General features: G+C 43.2%; 1 long non-coding RNA gene across 2 annotated transcripts in view; it reads right to left on the minus strand.

Moving 5' to 3' along the window:
• LOC125175582 (uncharacterized) overlaps nucleotides 1-18194 on the minus strand; it is a 39728-nt gene that overhangs the window by 12406 nt on the left and 9128 nt on the right. The gene's annotated exons all lie outside the window — the stretch shown is intronic.

Below are 18194 nucleotides of genomic sequence, written 5' to 3' on the forward strand. Positions count from 1 at the left end.
GACTATAGGCTTTTTAGTAACACGGGTATACCCAGAAATCCCTATTTCACTCGAGAAAATGTTAACTCTATGAATCAATTTGTGGTGGTGGTTCCCTGATTGCATACATTAGTCAAAACTCATAGAACTGTACACGCTAAAAGTGGTCAATCTCACTGTAAGTAAATAGCATCTCAATTTTTAAAAATTAAACATAGGGAGGGGCGCCTGGGTGGGTCAGTCAACTCTTGATTTAGACTCGGCCCCACATGGTTCATGAAGTCCAGCCCCACATCGGGCTCTACGCTGACAGTGCGAAGCTTGTTTGGGATTCTCTCTCTCCTTCTCTCTCTGCCCCTCCTGTGTGTTCAATCTCTCTCTCTCTCTTTCTATCAAAATGGATGAATAAACTTAAAACATAAAATAAAATTGCTCTTCTGAAGGCATTGTTTGTACTGCAGGCCAGCATCTCTCAGACTAAAGACCCACTCAGTTGCCTGTGTAATCCTGGGTATCCCGTTTAAGCCCAAGTTATTCATCTTTGAGAACTAACAAAATCAGGTATTAGAAATCATGGTATCACTGAGTAGAATAAATTGTCTGTGAATTTAAATGCAACAATAGTAGAAAGTTTGCCATATGTCAGGCACTGTAATGAAATGATCAAACTTTTCTTTTCAACAGGACCACTCTGGCTTCTATGTTGAGAAGTGATAGAGGTGAAGGAAGGAAGGGGTGTGAACAAAGTGGAAGCAGGGAGGCCCATTAGAAGGGTATTGAAACATTCAGGTGAGAGATAGTGATGGTTTGGTCCGCAGTGAAGGTCGTGAAAGTGGTGGGACAAGGTTGCCGTTTGGATATTTTGAAGACAGAATCCATCATCTTTGCCGATAGATTGGATTTGAGCTGTTAGAGAAAAAGAGGAGGCAAGAATGTCCTATAGATTTGAGCTCCTGAATAGCTAGAAGGATGGAGTTGCCATTTCCTGGGATGGGAAGATAAAAGAGAAGGAAATTGCAAAGGACAGAAGGTCAGGTGTTCGGCATGTTAAGAGTGAGATATCTACTAGCTGTCCAGTAGGGTTGTCAAATGGGCAAGTGGAGAAATGAGTCTGGAGTTCAGAGGAAGGGTCAGCACTGCAGGTGGGTAAGCTACAGCCATGACGCTGGAAAACTTACCATTGGATGAGGGAGGTAAGAAAGAGAAGAGGTCCAAGGACTGGGATCTGGGGCACTGCAACATCAGAAGGTTGTGGAGGTAAAGAGCAGCCAGCAACGGACCGAGCAGGAGCAGCTAACAAGGTAAGAAGAGGGTGATATCCTGGAAGATGAGGGAAGACAGTGTATCTGTAGGGGGAAAGATCTACTGCATCAAAAAGAGCTCGGAGGTCAAACTTTTAGTGAGGCAACCTGAAGGCTGAGTGGCCAGTAGCCCTCCCTGGATCTCAGTCCAAGAGGCCACCCTTCCTTCCTCACTGTCAGCTTGCCCATTTCTATCTCTGTCACGTGTGTTATTACTCTCCCCTGTAGTCAGCTCCATTCTCTATCTTGAGCTCTCCTCTTGGTCATTTCACTATTTCCTGTGCCCTGTGTATGCTCCATAAATGGTTATTGACTAAACAAAAGATGAATGAGTGAGAAAATGGTCAGGGATGGGGACAGGACTGGAGAGAGGTTTATATGCCTCCCATCCCCAATATCTAAGGAAAATGAGTTGTCTTCAAGTGCCACAAGAGTCAGGGTTCAGTTGGAGCCTCTTCTCTTGGCTCACATGCACTGTTATATTGTCAGGAATTCTGATAGCTGGCTATTAAAAACAGCCATAATTAAAAACTACATTATGCAAACTTATACCCAAATAAATACATTAAATGCAAAGGTAATAAAATCTCCACTTCCCAATTATTTCACTACATTTTACTATTCTCTGTGCTCTTGAGTTTACCACTTCTATTGTATCCGAATGGTGGAAACACTATAAAATGCGGTGCTACTGGATTCTTCTTCCCAACATCGCATTCGGTGGTATCATGTTGGTAGCTTGAAACAGAAACGGACTACGGTGAGAGTGTTTCCACCACAGACACAAGTGCTTTCTACAAATCAGGGACCCCTCCCCCCAGTCTGTTAAACCTTTGCCATCTTACCATTGGCAATGTTCTTTTATTATTATTTTTTTATTTGAGAGAGAGAGAGAGAGAGAGAGAGAGAAAGTGCATGCATGCACCCATGGGGGGGGGGCAGAGAGAGAGAGAGAGAGAGAGAGAGAATCTTTTAAAAAAAATTTTTTTTTAAATGTTCGTTCATTTTTGAGAGAGAGAGAGACAGAGCATGAGCAGGGGAGGGGCAGAGAGAGAGGGAGACACAGAATCTGAAACAGGCTCCAGGCTCTGAGCTGACAGCACAGAGTCGAACACGGGGCTCGAACCCGGGAACGGCATGACCAGAGCGGAAGTCGAACACTCAACCGACTGAGCCACCCAGGTAAATATATATATTTTTAGATGTTTATTTATTTATTTTGGGAGGGGAGGGGCAGAGAGGAAAAGAGAGAAAGAATACCAAGCAGGCCCCATGCCCAGCACAGAGCCCGATTTGTGGCTTGATCTCACGACTCTGAGATCATGACCTGCGCAGAAATCAAGAGTTGGACGCTTAACCAACTGAGTGTCTCAGCCCCTGGTTGTTCTATATTTCCTATAACAACCTCCAGTAGGCGACCTTTCTTCAACGGGGGAAAAAAAGATCACTGAATTCTCTGAGAAAGCAACATTTTCTTCTTTGAATTTCTATCTTTTACTTGTGTGGATTGCAGGTGGACAAAACAACCAGTGGATTCACTGAATTCTTTTTCTCCCACCAGTGGTTTGATGGTTTGCAGACAGCTAGTGTTTAGCGCCATCAATCAAAGAGGTTTCAACATCACCACTGATGACTTCTCTCCCAACCACCACCCTGCAGCCTCTTCCGCTGGATTCTTATGAGAGAAAGTTTAGATTTATAAAAATCACTCATTATTATTTAACTGGGTCGGCAGCTGAGCTGGTTATGAAACATGTGTCTGGATCGGAAATGTGGGTATAAACTGCCAGACTTTAGGGAATTAAAAAAAAACATATATGGTGAATGTGGAGGAGAGTAGGATTATTCCCTTTGAATGCTAAGATTCCAGCCTGATTCCTCTCCAGGTCTCTTTCCAGCTCCCGGATGATGCAATTCATCTCCCCACTGGAGTGCATTATGCTCTCTTTAAAGACCCAGAGCTAATGGAATGCTGAGAAAATCAATCCTTTCTTATTATGCAGGCCTGCTGTTTGGTAAATGGAAAGCAAATCCTTTCTTCTTCTTTTTTTTTTTTTTTAATTTTTTTTTTAACGTTTATTTATTTTTGGGACAGAGAGAGACAGAGCATGAATGGGGGAGGGGCAGAGAGAGAGGGAGACACAGAATCGGAAACAGGCTCCAGGCTCTGAGCCATCAGCCCAGAGCCTGACGCGGGGCTCGAACTCCCGGACCGCGAGATCGTGACCTGGCTGAAGTCGGACGCCTAACCGACTGCGCCACCCAGGCGCCCCAATCCTTTCTTCTTCTAAGTAGGAAAACAAACAAACAAACAAACAAACTTGAGAGACACCTTGATTATATCCTCTGCATGTCCTGAATGAGAGTCTACACACAATATCTGTGCTTAACATACATCGAATTCAAGAAGGCCAGGTGCATATCCACTCACAATTCAATGGAGAGATGGCACACACACACACCCTATCTCTCTTTCTTTCTCTCTCTCCTCTGAAGGGGGCATATATCATAATGCAATACTTAGAAGGAGATGTATTAAATTGACATCTCACATCCATAGTAATTTTTTTTACCATTTATTAAGCATTTACCATGTGCCAATTATCATGCTTTAAGCATACTTTTTTTTTTTAATTTATTTATTTTGAGAAAGAGAGAACAAGTGGGGGAGGGACAGAGAGAGGATCACAAGCAGGTTCCATGCTGTCAGCAAGGAACCCATGAGCCATGGGGCTTGGGCCCATGAGCCGTGAGGTCATGACCTGAGCTGAAATCAAAAGTCATAGCCAACAGGTGCCCCTAAACATTTCTTTTAAACAACAACCTCAGTAAGTATATTCTATTTTTATCCCCATTTTACATTGAGCAAACTAGGTGAGATAAGTGGACTGAGGACACTGTTGGGAACACACTCTGGATTTAAGCCCAGTTCTGTCTGACTCTAAAACCAGGGCTACTAAACTTAGTTCCATGCTGATGATCATGCCTCACTTAGAACTAACAAAGTGAAAAGCTATGGGCACTGTCAGATTTGATATAAGGATTCTGCTAAGAGTGAGAATACATTGTCTTGCAAAAAGATGAGCTCCCTGATACTGGAGGTATTCAAGAAAAAGTTGAAAGAACACTTCCTAGTGGAGGCTTCACCATTTGGTAGGCTTCTTGTTCTAAGAAGAATGGTTGCTCAAATCTGCTATTTCCCTAAGTGGATTTTTCACCAGAGAAACAGAGAACATATTTTTGGTAAGAAAGTTGACTGTTCTAGGGGCACCTGGGTGGTGGCTCAGTCAGTCAAGCGCCGACCTCAGCTCAGGTCGTGATCTTGCGGTTCATGAGTTGGAGCCCCGCGTTGGGCTCTGTGCTGACAGCTCAGAGCCTGGACCCTGCTTCGGATTCTGTGTCTCCCTCTCTCTCTGCCCCTCCCACACTCGCCCTCTGTCTCTCAAAAATAAATAAACATTAAAACAAAAGAGAAAGAAAGAAAGAAAGAAAGAAAGAAAGAAAGAAAGAAAGAAAGAAAAAAGGAAGGAAGTTGACTGCTCTACAAAACCAGACTAGAAATGACGGACAAAATGCAATGATTGGGCCATCGTGAGGAAGGACTTCTTTTTAGTCCATGCAGTGAACCAGGCTTCGCTGAGAATGATGACCTTCTCTCCATGAGGTTGTTTATGGAAAAGCGGGTGACCACACATAGAGTTCCTTTTGCCTCTACCCTTGTCTAGGGGACTTTATTTTCTCTCACTTGTAGTTTTGCCCCATTTTCCTAACTGATCCGTCCTCCAATCTCTCCACAACCTAGCCCATCCTCACACTGATCTGAGTTACCACCACCACCACCCATGGCAGTCTTACTTTTCGCTCTCTTGCTTAAAGACTTGTTAGCTCACATTGGCAGGCTGAGTTCCCAGGGAAGCAGGACGAGACAGAGACCAGCAGGTCCGATGCTTACTCAGCAGAGCTCTTCACATGAACACCTGTGGCCAGGAGGAAAGGAGGCAGGACTGGGCACACGGAGAAGTCATCACAGCAGAGCTGCAACTAATCCCAAGGGGGACTTTCGATACTGGGACCGCCCTTCAGAGTTTTCCTGAAGTGGGGTAAGATGGGCAGCCTCTTTCTACTCCTATGTAGACCAGTCATCAGATGTAGGCTGCTCCAGGAAGCTGCGTGAGTTCAGGCAAGGCGGCTGCCTTCAGGAAAGAGTGCAAGAGAACTGAGACACGGGGCCATCTGCTAGCAGTACTCCATGAAGCTTAAGCCCACCGGTCCTGAAAGGGGATCTGGGCAACAGAGCACAGTGTATGCCAGTGGAACACACTCAACTCCTTGACCTGACGTGCAAGGCCTTTCGCAATCTAGCCCCCGCTACCTGCCCAGCCCCATCTTTCTCCATTCCCTATTGCTGAACACAGATCCATTCGGCTTCTCAGGGGATTCTTCAATGTGCTGCCACTTTCATGATTTGTACATACGACTCGCTCTTTCTAGGATCCCCTTACCTGCTATATTAGCTTCCTATGGCTGCTGTAACAAATTACCACAAACCATGTGCCTTCAAACAACACATATTTATTTCCTCACAGTCCTGGAGGTCCAAAGTCCAAACTTCAGTTCACCCAAGTCGAAATGAAGGTGTCAGCAGAGCCATGCTCCCTGAAAGCTCTGGGGAAGAATCCAACTGTCTTTTCCAGCCTCTAGAACTACATTCTTCGCATTCCTTGGCTCCAAGTTCCTTCCTTCGTCTTCAAAGCCAGCAGCAAAGTAAGTATCTTGCTTCATTGTCACCTTCACTTCTGCTGCTATTACACCTACCTTTGTCGCCCTCTTATAAGGGTATTTGTGATTGCATTTGGGGGTCCACCGGGATAATATCGGACAATCTCTCCCACCTCGAGATACTTAATCACACCTGCAGGTCTCTTCTGTCATATAAAGGTAATGTTCGCAGACTCCAGGAAAAAGGACCTGGTTATCTTTGGGGGCCATTATTCCACCTACCACACCTGCCTCGACCCACCTCCCTCTCTTTCAAGTCCCAGATCAAGTGTCACCTCTTCTGTGAAACTTACACTGACATTCTCAGGTAGCTTGAATTGGCACCGCATTGTCATCCCTCAGCACTCAGCCTATGTCTTTATTCAATCAGTTACGCTGTCATGCGTACTTCAGTCATGAAACGATGAATTCATTCATTCGTTGAGCACTTCCTACGTGCCAGGCACCGTTATGAATTCTTGGGATTTGAACAGTGAACAAATGGACAAAAGGCCCTGCCACTGTCTAGCTTCTATTCCAATGAAGGTGGACAGACAACTTAAAGTTAACATAAATAGTGTGTTAGAAAAAAACAAGTAGGCAAAAAAAAAAAAAAAAAAAAAAAAGCAGGAGCATGAGCATGAGCATGAGCGACAGCCAGGTATAGGAGAATAGGAATGTAGCGGAGGAAGATGGAAATAGTTGCAATTTAAAACAGGTGGCCAAGGAAGGCCTCAAGGAAATGGTGACATTTGAGTAAAGCCTCGAAGGAGATCTGGATGGATATCTGGCAGAAGAGCTTTCTCTAGGTAGAGGGAAGCACCAGCACCAAGGTTCTGAGGCTAGTGTATGGCTTACCTGTTTGGGGAGTAGAGAAGAGTTTCTAGAGCATTTTGTGCAGAGGGGTAATGTGATCTGTCTTTTAACAGGATCCCTTTCCTGGGGCTGCCACATATAGCCCTATGGGGTGTACATTCCACAGCACAGTCTAGTGGGTTCCGTTTACATTTTTAGTCCATGTACATAGACTATATGTGTAACAAAGAAACTATAATGGCTACTGGCTGAGAGAAAATGAAGGAGATGCCAGGGTGGAAGCAAGAAGACCAATGAAAAGGCCTTTATAATAATTCAGGCAATCTATCTACCGCTAGGCATCTCCAATGCCTAGAACAGTGCCTGGAACGTGGTAAGCAGACAAGAATAAAATGACTATCACATTTTATATCATAGTGTAAGCTAGACTTGAGGACTCACTCACTGGTTACTTCTTGGATTCATAGTCTTGAATGAAGGGGTAGACCAGATGATTTTTCAAATCTAAAATTCTGTCAACCCAAATGCCATCTGGGCTTCTCCATTAGGATGTTCCACTATCATCTCCAATTCTACACGTTTAACCTGTATTTCTTTCTTTCTCCCCTCCCCACCTGAAAGAAGTTCCTCCTGGCTTTCCTCATCTGTTGATGGAGGCATCATTTTCCCACCTAGATTTGAAATCTGTTATTTTAACCAACTGTATCCAGGTCCAAGTCCTGGGACACCTCTTCTTTCAATTTCACTGCCCATAACCCAATCCTGCCCTCACCACGTCTCCCCAGGAGCCAAGAGCCCTCGGTGGCATCTCATTCTCTATCTGCCACCAAGTTTCTGCATTGGCGTCTTGCCATCCCTCCCCACTCCTCAGATGCTCTCCTGTCCTTTGCTGTACCTCCAGGACTTCCATCCAAGCTCAAGCCCTTTACGGTCCTTTGTCAGTCCCTATTGGCCCCATCCCTCTATGATCCCCTTCTCCTCAAAATTTCTCTGCCCTTTGTGGCTTGGCATTTGGTAATATCTAGAGAGGAGGTGATGGGTAGGGGAAAGAATGCAAGCTTTGGAGGAAGTCAGGTGGGAATAAAATCCCAGCTCAGCCATTTCCTAGTGTGGGGTCTTGGGAATTCATTCACATTCTCTGGGCCATAGTTTCTTCATATTAAAACTTTTTTAAAAAATTAAAACTTTAAAAAGTCTACTTCGTAGACCTGTGTGAGCATCCAAAGATAATGTTTACAAAGCATCTTGTACACATTAGGCGCTTGGTAAATACTGATTCCTTCTTCCCTGCCTGCTGTCCCTTGCCCGCAGATCCCGTGCTTGTGTTTGGCATTTTGATTCCTTTCCCTACCACCTTATTGAATTCAGTTAAATTCTTATTTATAAGTATATGTTAATAACACATTTATTTCAGCCCGGGTTAGAACACCAGATTTTGGAAAACCCTTTCTCAGTAATTACCTACTTTAGATATGTATCAAAATCACCTTACAATTGTCACTGTCAATTTTTTCAACTTATTTGGATATTTTCAAAAGCGCTCTACAATAGAAGAGAATAGTGTAATGAACCTCTGTGTACCTGTTACCCAGCTCCAATAATTGTCAATTCTTAGCCAGTCTTGTTTCATCTATTACTCTAAATTTTTATTTCCGAAGAAGCATTTTTCCCCAGAGTATTTTACAGCAAATCTCAGACATCATATTGTTCTACCTATAAATAATTCAGTAGGTATCTCTACTATGTAAAGACTAGTCTCAGTTTGCTAGACCTGCCATAACAAAATACCATAGATTCAGTGACTTAAACAACAGAAATTTATTTTCTAACAGTTCTGGAATCTATAAGTCCAAGATCAAGGCGTCAGCAGGTTTGGTTTCTCCTGAGGCCTCTCTTCTTGGCTTACAGATGGCCACCTTCTCTCTATAACCCCACATGGCCTTTTCTCTGTGCCCATGCACTCATGGTATCTCTTCCTCTTCTTATAAGGACACCAGGCCTACTGGATTAGAGCTCCACCCTTATGATCTCATTTAATCTTATTTATTTCTTTAAAGGCCCTGTCTCCAAATATAGTCCCTTTGGGGGGTAGGGCTTCAACATTTAAATTTTGGGGGAACACAATTCAGTCCATAATAGGACTTCTCAAAAACATGATTGTAACATCATTATTATACCTAAAAAATAATAATAATTGCTTAATATTATCTAATATCCTGTCCTTGCTTAAACTTTCCTAGTTGCCCCAAAAACATTTTAATTTTTTTTTAAGTTTTTTTTTTTTGAGAGAGAGAGAGTGAGACAGAGCATGAGTGCGGGAGGGGCAGAGAGAGAGGGAGACACAGAATCCAAAGCCGGCTCCAGGCCCTGAGCTATCAGCACAGAGCCCGACGCGGGGCTTGAACTCACGGACTGCAAGATCATGACCTGGGCCGAAGTCAGACGCTTAACCGACTGAGCCACCCAGGTGAGCTGCCCCCAAAACATTTTTTTTTTTTTTTAATTTTTTTTTTCAACGTTTATTTATTTTTGGGACAGAGAGAGACAGAGCATGAACGGGGGAGGGGCAGAGAGAGAGGGAGACACAGAATCGGAAACAGGCTCCAGGCTCTGAGCCATCAGCCCAGAGCCCGACGCGGGGCTCGAACTCCCAGACCGCGAGATCGTGACCTGGCTGAAGTCGGACGCTTAACCGACTGCGCCACCCAGGCGCCCCCCCCAAAACATTTTTAAATTGTTTAAATTAAGATTCAAAAGGGAGCATATTGTTTTAGAAATACAGAATCCCAGGTCTTTACCCTGGAGTTGTGATTTAGCTTCCACCCAGCTGCCTCTTCAGGAGGCAGCCTCTGTGGAGTCATGATAATTTTTGACTGTAATGTTACCCCAATGGAAGTTTGGCCATAAATGTTTTAATCAAAATTATGCCAACATTGATAGATTTCTATCAAGAAAGTAATTTCTACAATAAGTGTTTTGTTTGTTTGTTTTTGAAAAATAGAGAGAATGACCAAGCAGGGGAGGGGCAGAGCGAGTTGGGGAAAGGGAATCTTAAGCAGGCTCCATGCCCAGCTTGGAGATCAATTTGGGACTTGATCTCACAACCGCAAGATCATGACCTGAGCCAAAATCAAGGGTCTGAGGCTTAGACAGAGCCACCCAGGTGTCCCTAGAATAAGTGTTTTCTTTACTGAAGTATAGTTGGCATACAATATCATATTCGTTTCACATGTACGACATAGTGATTGACAATTAGATACATTATGCAGTGCTCACCATAGTAAGTGCAGTTATCATCGGTCACCATACAATGTTATTACAATATTATTGACTATATTCCCTATGCTGTACTTTTCATTCTTGTGACTTATTTATTTTATAAATATGTGCCTCTTAATCTCCTTAATCTCCTTGACCTACTCTCCAACCTCTTCCTTTGCTGGCAACTACCAGTTTGGTCTCTCTATTTATGAGTCTGTTTCTGATTTTTTGTTTGTTCACTTGTTTTGTTTTTTAAATTCCACATATAAGTGTAATCATATGGTATTTGTCTTTCTCTGTCTCACTTATTTCACTCAGCATAATATCCTCTAGGTCCATCCAGGTTGTCACAAAGGGCAAGATTTCTTCTCTTTTTTTATGTCTGAGTAATATTCCATTGCATATATGTATACATGACATCTTTATTCATTCATAGGGCTTGTTTCTCTATCTTGGCTATTGTAAATAATGCTGCAATAAACATAGGGGTGCATGTGTCTTTCTGAATTAGTTTTTTTGTTTTCTTCAGGTGAATATTGAGAAGTAAAATTACAGGATCATGTGGTATTTCTATTTTTCATTTTTTGAGGGACCTCACATTTTTTTCCATAGTGGCTACACCAATTTATGTTCCCACCAGCTGTGCATGAAGGTTCCCAGAACAAATGTCATTAAGTAATAAAATTCATTGATTCCCTAAGCACAATTCATTTCCAGTTTTACCACTTTTATTATAGTTTATGGGACTTATTTTCATCAGCATTAATTGTTTTTCTGTTTAAATGTTATAATGAAATCTGATTCAGGTTTTCATCTGTGTCAAATTTTCCCAATTATAACATCTGCCTTTCATTTTGTGGCCATTATTTCCACTAAATCCAATTTTTTCCCCAGTCAGATTTGGGTGTCTACATTTTGGTCAAGGTTGGATTCTTCAGGCCATTTTTTTCCTGGTATGTAGTTTTAGCTGTTGTGACTCTTATTTTGTGGTGGTTATTTCCATCAGGAATATTCATTATTACTTGGTAATAGGCTGAGAGCTTAGATTTATTTCTTTACTTATCCATGAAAAAATGCTATGTATCTAAGACATAGCAAGGGAGATAAAGTGTAGGAGTCAGAAAATGACAAAAAGAGACACACACAGGGGAGACAGATTGAGACAGAAGCTGCAGCTATCTTGAGATACTGTTTGCTAAGCTCTCTGAGGGGTCTGAATGTCCTGAGGGTCAAAATGGCGAGATTAAAACAATATGGAGACCGCAGTATGGTTGTTGAGCATGGGCTAGGCAAATAATTCCAGGACTTTAAATCCTAGGAAGTTAAACACACAGTGTTACTCACCCCGCCTCCTCCCCCTTTTATGGCTTTTTATTTCCTTCTTATCCTTGCCTTGGGACTGAATTTTAGCCCTCTGCTCTTCTTGAACTTCAGACTGACCACAGCCTGCCCCAAACCTCTGTTCCTTCCCTTCCATTGTTCATAAAGCACCTTTATCAGTGGTGACCTCCCACATGGTTTTATCAATGTCTAGCACAGTGCCCTACATGCAGTGAGTGTCCAATAATTACCTGTTACTGGTTTATCTTAAAGTATCACCCTTCTGATTTAAACTCCCATAAGTTAGGCCACTGTTAACAAAATCCAAACACATCTAACTCGACCTACCACTTCCTGGGGCTTAAGTGGGTGGATGGAGCCAGATTCGGCAATTCTGAACTGTTGGGGGGCCTCTCAATCTGTCTGCAGAATTGAAGCTTGAAAAGTTTTATTTTTTGCCGACGTTCCCTAGCAAATGCCTGCTGCACACCCACACACTTAGCCAGCAAGAAGAGAAGAGCTGTTGCAAGAATTGTTCCCTCTGGGACCAATCACCACAGGGGCAGCCCTCCCTGAAGATTCATCCAGCGGGGGGCCTCCAGTCCCTCTAGTCCAGCCCCCCAGCTGCCATCCGCAGAAGCTCAGAAGGAGGAGGTGTTGAGGGGAGGTGCAGAGAAAGGCTACAAATGGCAGCTCCTGGAGGGAGAGTGAGGCCCTGGCGGAGTGACCTTGTGGAGGCCAGGAGGAGGGACACAGAAACCAAGCCAACACAGAGACAAGTAGATAAGGAGGAGACTACCGGGCTAGGTTTTTGCAGATGTCTTAAATGGCTTGGAATGGCGGCACCCATAACGTAAACTGTGTGATTACAGCGTTAAAACCTGAGGATTAGCAAAAGAAAACAGAAGTAACAAGAGAGATCTGCTGGCATTTAAGGGAATAGGAGAAACAAGACTGAGACGGGCTAGACTTGATGTTTCTCAAACTCGGCTGCAGGTTGAGATCGCCTAGGGAGATTTAAAAAGACTGAGAGGCATGGGTCCCACCCCAAGAGACTTAGTTAATTGGTTTGGGGTGGGTTCTGGGCATCCAGATTTTGTAAACGCTCCCCAAGGGGTTCTAAAGTACAGCCAGCTGAGATCAACTGAGCTACACTGAAGACCAAAAAGGAAATACAATCTGCTGTGTCTTCTGTGGCCCTGCAATGCAAGAGAGAAGGACCTTGGGCCGGACCCCCTTTGGTGTCTGTGGCCAGCTGTGTGTCTCAGTGGAGACAGCTGAGCATGTGCATCTCAAAGTCTTGGTTCTGGTTTGGGCTTGACCACCACCGTGGCTGGTGTGACCTTGGACAATGGGAGTCCTGGTCAGAGAAGACCTGAGCTCACCCTGTGCTGGGCTGGTCACTTCTCCCTGCCTGCACTTCCCTCACATAATCTCCAGCTCTGAAACATTTCAAGTCTCTACTTTCATTAAAATAGCCCAGTCACTTCTAGTTCAACAGATTTTTTTTTCATGAATTATTCAAACTTGGGAGTTGAATGTTGAAAATAACATGTTCGAGTTGTCCTCATTAGGAAGCTTTTAGCTGCGGATCTCCTGTCTTCCACTATATTTACAAAGCCCGGTATCCGCAGTTTTGGGGATGAATGCAGTCAATCATTTACAAAGTCTCTAGAGAATTCCACATGGAAATAAAGTAAGTAATAAAACCCACACAATAAACAGAAATGGTGCAACAAAGGGAGCAATAAGGAGCAGCCGTGGGCACCCACAGCCTTCAGTAAGCCTCTCGGCCTCGCTGGGCTTCTGTTTCACTTATGTTCATGAATGTCTATTTCATGCCTACCTTGTAGAAGGGGAATTAAACAGATGACAGTTGCCCTTGAAGGATCCCTAATCTGGGGGATTGTGGCAGACTCATAAATAGCCAATGATAAGGGAATATGAATGAGAGGCAGAATGTGGTACAGGCTTTTAACATCTGACTTTCTCCTTGACTTTTAACCATGAAGCAGTAAATCAGAGGAAGCAGAAGGTGGGACTGAGCGATGACACCCCTCAGAGGGGCCCAGAGCCTCTGCCTGTGGGACACCATAAAATCATCACAGACGTTGCCATGTTCCAGACAACACAGGGCTTCATTGCAATTGCGTCTTTAGATGGAATTGCTAAAGTGTGGAAATGAAAACCTGTGGTCTGTATAATTTGTAATAAACTTAGAAATATATTGTAACTCTAGAAGAAAGGTATTTCTAGAGAACAGAAGTGAGATAAGATTCATTTGCTTGGTTTTCAAGATCATTCTCCTTAAAGGGGCGCGTGGCTCAGTCGGTTAAGTGTCCGACTTCGGCTCAGGTCACGATCACACACAGTCTGTGAGTTCGAGCCCCGTGTCGGGCTCTGTGCTGACAGTTCAGAGCCTGGAGCCTGCTTCAGATTCTATGTCTCCCTCTCTCTCCTCTCCTCCCCTACTCATGCTCTCTCTCTCTCTCTCTCTCTCTGGCTCTCAAAAATGAATAAATGTTAAAAAAATTTTTTTAAAAAAGATCATTCTCCTTATTATTACTTCATGATTAAATAAATCCCACCCAGGACAGTGGAGAAAGTTATATCTGGTGACTGTGTTCATGCATATCTCTGCAAGAATCAGCAGACAGTAATATCTGGAATTTTCACAGTATATGTCAAGGAGGTGAGGAAATTAAAATGCTAAGACATTTATGATATCATTTTACTTTGCATTGGAAAAGATGGTTGTAAGCTGTCATAATGTAAACCAGTAATACCTGACCTCTAGTGTGCATGGGAATCACATGTAAGCTCAGCTAAAACACTGCTGGTCCCACCCCCAGGATTTTTGAAAAAAAATTTTTTTCAACGTTTATTTATTTTTGGGACAGAGAGAGACAGAGCATGAACGGGCGAGGGGCAGAGAGAGAGGGAGACACAGAATCGGAAACAGGCTCCAGGCTCTGAGCCATCAGCCCAGAGCCCGACGCGGGGCTCGAACTCACGGACCGCGAGATCGTGACCTGGCTGAAGTCGGACGCTTAACCGACTGCGCCACCCAGGTGCCCCAGGATTTTTGATTCAGTAAGCCTGGGCCGGAGCTGGAGTATTCGCATTTCTAACAATTTCCCAGCTGCTGCTGCTGCTGCTGCTGCTGCTGCTGCTGCTGCTAAGGGACCACACTTTGGAAACTGCCAATAAGGGTATATAATTTCACTATACAAAATGCTGTGCAAGGCAGGAAAAAAAATGCATTTGAGGACTCTCAGTGCTGTGCTTCTGCTCTACTGTGTGATCTCTCTTGTCTATGCATGTTCTGACTTAGCTCTCATAACCTATAACATTGATCTGTGGTTGATCAGCAGTAGAGAAATGTGTCTCTTCTTGGCCACCATCATCTTAAAGTATTATTGGCATATAAGTGCTATTGTAAAATCTGAAATTTGGCTCGTCGGTGCAGATTATTTTTCTGCCAGTATCTTCACGAGTGAATGAGATGATTTTTAAGAACTTGCCCTGGGCTAGAATCCCATGATTTTATGAAGCAATGATTTTTAAGAAGCACTGTCCATTTGTTTTGGAAGGAGGAGGAAAATCTGTTATATACATCCATTCAGCTACTTATGTGCTAAGCCTCATTTAATTCTCTTGTGGCCCTTCGAGCTGCTGGCCATCTTAGAGATAGAGACATAGAAGTTCACAGAGCTTAGGTAACTTGTCTGCATCCCCCAGCTAATGAGTGATGGAGCAGATTTTGAACTCTGGGCAGTCCTTGCTCTGTGCAGCACACTGTGGGCTTTTCTGCTGTGGAGGCAAAGTGAGAACGATGTCGGGGAAATGCTCCTTCCCACGTTCTTCTGCTCCCAAACACCACTGCCACTTGGGTGTTTGTGCCCAAGAGGGAAGCTTTGGTGCCAGGTCCCCTTGTTTAGAGATCTGGAATCCCACACACATGGAGAGTGAATGTGGGGCCAGGAGGGAGGGCGGAGGGCTAGGCCAAGCTCAGATAGCACAACTGTCAACCCAGCAAAAAATACAGAGAAAGGCGAAAACATTTCAAAAATACAACCACAGCCATTTTCTTCTTGTTAGAGCCAGTAGCTTTTGACCCTCGATTTGAATGGGCTTTTATTTTCCGTAAAAAAAAAAAAAAAAAAAAAGAAAAAGAAAAAAAAAAGAAAAAAAAGCTATTCTATTTGCAGCTCCCCTAATGACAGTGTTCACAGGGATGATGGGAGGAAACCTCTCCGTGACACAGGCGGGTCTTGCCAATCTTAACATCAAGTGATTCAAAATCACAGGCTGGAATGAAACTCAGGGAGGAAAACAGACCTACCCAAATCTGACCATTAGCGAGAAGGAAGTAAGAGCTATCAACCAACACTTACCAAGGGTCCCTTAGGGGCCATCTAGTCTTACATAAGCAGCTTTTCAAATTATTTGTAATCAGAAAGCCCAGCTCAGCCAGTCCCATAGGCTGCTAGAAACCCAACCAGCAGACTTCGTAGAGAACGGAAGCCAGGAGCATTAGCAGCAGACGCTGAAGAGGTATTTAAATGATAGCCTACCCTAGGAAGGAGCCCACGCGGAGAACACAGACAGATTCCAGGCTACGAAGCCACGTTCTTCCGGGAGGGGAGTGGCGGTGGTCCAGCTCAGTGTTTCTCAGACTTGAATGTGCTTGCAAATCACCCTGAGATTCCATCAAATGCAGATTCTGATTCCGTAGGTCTGGAGTAGGCCCAAGAGTCTGCATTTCTACCCAGCTCCCAGGTGATGCCGATGCTGCCTGTCCACAGACCACACTACAATAGCAAGAATCTGGACAACTTTCCATGTGAGTCTTGAGTTCTTACGGGAGTCAATTTTCAGATCCTCAAAGCCCGTTTTTCCTCTTTTCTCAAATCTACCTAAGAAAAAATGAGGTCACAGTTGTACGTTCCTCTTGTGAAATGGACTTCTTTCCACCTTACAGAGCAAAGGCCCTCCTCCTTGCATCTTACATCTTAGGGAATACATTGCCTCGGGTGCAAAACCCACCAGGTTCCCTGGTAAAGCAACAATGTGAAACATCGATGTTATGATGAGAAACTGACTCACTCTAATAAATGGTTACAAACATTTTCACAAGTCAAAGAGTATTGATTCATTGCTTGCAACAAAGTTGAAGGAGATGTCAATTATCCACTGAGTGTTCTTTTAAAATAATCTTGGGGGGCGCCTGGGTGGCTCCATGGATTAAGTGTCCGACTCTTCCTTTCAGCTCAGGTCATGATCTCAAGGTTTGTGAGTTTGAGCCCCGGATCAGGCTCTGCACTGACAGCCCGCAGGGAGTCTGCTTGGAATTCTCTCTCTCTCTCTCTCTCTCTCTGTCCCTCCCCCACTTGTGCACGGGAGCAGACACACACACACACACCCGCTCTCTCTCTCTCAAAATAAATACATTAATAAAAAAATAAATTTTGGGGCGCCTGGGTGGCTCAGTCGGTTAAGCGCCGACTTCAGCTCAGGTCACGATCTCGCGATCTCGCGATTCGTGAGTTCGAGCCCCGTGTGGCGCTCTGGGCTGATGGCTCAGAGCCTGGAGCCTGCTTCTGATTCTGTGTCTCCCTCTCTCTCTGCTCCTCCCCCGTTCATGCTCTGTCTCTGTCTCTGTCTCAAAAATAAATAAACGCTTAAAAATAATAATAATAATAATAATAATCATAAATTTTGAGGAAAAAACCACGAAGTGATTTTGAACATTTAACTCAAAAAAATTCAAAGAACTGAAATGACATTTCTATAACAAAACTTCCAATCCCACTGCTTAAATATGAACAAAATATCTCAGCATTTACATCTTCTAAAAAACAACAAAAAAAATTGGGGTGCCTGGGTGGCTCAGTCAGTTGACTGTCCGACTTTTGCTCAGGTCATGATCTCACATCTCGTGAGTTCAAGCCCACAACAGGCTCTGGGCTGACAGCTCAGAGCCTACGGCCTGTTTTGGATTCTGTCTCCTCCTCTCTCTCTGCCCCTCCCCCACTCGCTCTCCGTCTGTCTCTCTCTAATATAAATAAATTTTTTTTTAATTAAAAAACATAAAAATAAAAAATGAAAAAATAGAATGAGTACTGATGCTGAAACCTATTCCATTTTGGCAATTTTATTAATAGTCAACATGGAAATATTATTTAATTTGTTTTAAAAAGCAGAGCAATGTAAATAAAGAAAATATCTATCTTATGAAAAGATCTGTTTCCAATAAACATTTTGTTTAAAAATAATAATTACCCAAACACATTTATGTTGTTTTCATAATTTGTATACCAGTGATGACTGTATGACTCAACCCAGAAGAAATGTGTTAACACTTAGAGACTTATAGGCTCTGAGTTTATATATATTATTTTGTTATAGAAAAAGATGACACAAATTATGTTTCATAAGGATAAAGTTTTATGAGGTAAAAGAAGGGAAATAGGAATCAAAGAGAAGAAAGAATGATGCAACGTTTAAGAACCTGTTCTTCTATTTCTAAAATGATGCTGATGTCAAATCACCATGGTATACAGGTTCCATTGGAAGCATTTTTAAAAATCATATAAAAGTCTTGTTTTAAATGTCAATACTTTATGAAGAGTTTGCCCTTGTGTATTTTTATCACATGATTATATATCAAATTACTGTAGAATATAGATTCCATTGGAAACAGTTTTTGAACTGTGCAAAAGGTTTGTTTTAAAATATCAGCATTTAGGGGTGCCT

This window comes from Prionailurus viverrinus, chromosome C2, assembly GCF_022837055.1.
Source record: "Prionailurus viverrinus isolate Anna chromosome C2, UM_Priviv_1.0, whole genome shotgun sequence".
Taxonomy (NCBI): domain Eukaryota; kingdom Metazoa; phylum Chordata; class Mammalia; order Carnivora; family Felidae; genus Prionailurus; species Prionailurus viverrinus.